Below are 1,633 nucleotides of genomic sequence, written 5' to 3' on the forward strand. Positions count from 1 at the left end.
ATTGCTGCCCTATAGGGGTCTGCTAGACTTGGAGATATAGATATTATATTATTGTAAATAAGACTAGTTGCTTCCCTATGGTTGCTACTGTTGGGTTGGGATTCTTAGCAGTTGGTTAAGTCCAATAGGATCCTGTGTGTCTAGCTAACCTGTCCTGCTGCTTGGATGTGTAGTGAAGGACGCAATGACGGCTAGGGAACAGACGGCAACATTTTTTTCTTTTTCGCCCGGCAGTAATCTGGATTAAACCTCACTACAGCCCCACCATACTAAGAGGCAGATGGCCTGGTTGTCCGCATTCTATTTTTATAACACACAACTTTATGGATTCATATTGATTATAGGACATGTTCAATCAATGGCAGTATTGGTGTACAGCACCATGCAGAGGTCACGGTAACATTTTGGGATTTTAAGATCCCAAAACATTCTTGTTTCTCTGTCGGTTGGTGCAGTCGTCACATACTGTATGTTGCTTCCGCCCGCCCATTGCTAGTTAATCCCATTACTTAAGAAAGGTTGGCCCCTCCCATGTGGCATATCTACCAGAGAGTTCCATTTATACCCTGCCTGAGCTGAGGGCCGATGGCTGGATGGGGTAGAGGAGTCAGATGATCAGCCTGTTTATCTAGCAGACCTGGGACTCAAGTAGTATAATTTTTTTTAAATGTAAAACTTCTGCTTGATTGAGCTTGCCTGGCACGATGGAACCCAATCAAACAGTCCCAAAAGTGCAAACCCCGCTCATCTAGCCCTACAGACAGGGTCATGCAAACACTCAAAGTATTTGAAAGGCAGATTTATCTAGCCATAGCCAATCCATTAGTCTATTTTACTGAACTATTGTTCAGCTCAGCTATGCCTGCATCCCATTCCTCAACCCTTCTGCCCTAAGTGTGCACTTCTATACTTCCCATTTCTCTACCCTTCTGCCTTAAGTGTTCACTTTTTCACTTCCTATTTCTCTATAGTTCTGTCTTAAGTATGCCCTTGCTCACCTCCCTTTATCGATTTAAAGGAAGTGAACTGGTGTAAAACCAATGCTGGAGACTAATGCTTACACCAATCCAAGAGACAGAGTACTTTCTCTCGTGAGACTGTTAGTAGCTGGCCAGCACACACAGGATTTGGCAAGACCATGCACCCAAGGGTGTAACAGTGCCTTGAACATTGGGCGTTATGGCCATTAGGTCCTATTGAGCTGTTTTCAATATTGGATGGGATATGTCCCCCCATCCCCCCTACACGTTATGCCTATGCAATCACCAATGACCTTTGATAGATTCAGATTAACCCCATGCTTCTTAGATTGCCATTGGAGGGGCTGGAAAGATATGCAAACAGAAAAGAAAGCATCCTTTATATGCAAACATTTAAAAAATACTTTAGATAACAGCAAATACATCATTCTATACAGATCATAAACATAACTGTGCACAGAACAGAACAGTGTACCAAATGTACTGAAAGCAGGGCTGTATATGGTCATATTCTCATCATGAAATGCTGATCTTCTTTATAATTGGTAGGATATTATATAGGGATAAAGATACAGTGGGGAAAAAAAGTATTTAGTCAGCCACCAATTGTGCAAGTTCTCCCACTTAAAAAGATGAGAGAGGCCTGTAATTTT

The sequence above is a fragment of the Coregonus lavaretus genome, assembly GCF_964263955.1.
Source record: "Coregonus lavaretus genome assembly, chromosome: 4".
In the NCBI taxonomy this organism is placed as follows: Eukaryota; Metazoa; Chordata; class Actinopteri; order Salmoniformes; family Salmonidae; genus Coregonus; species Coregonus lavaretus.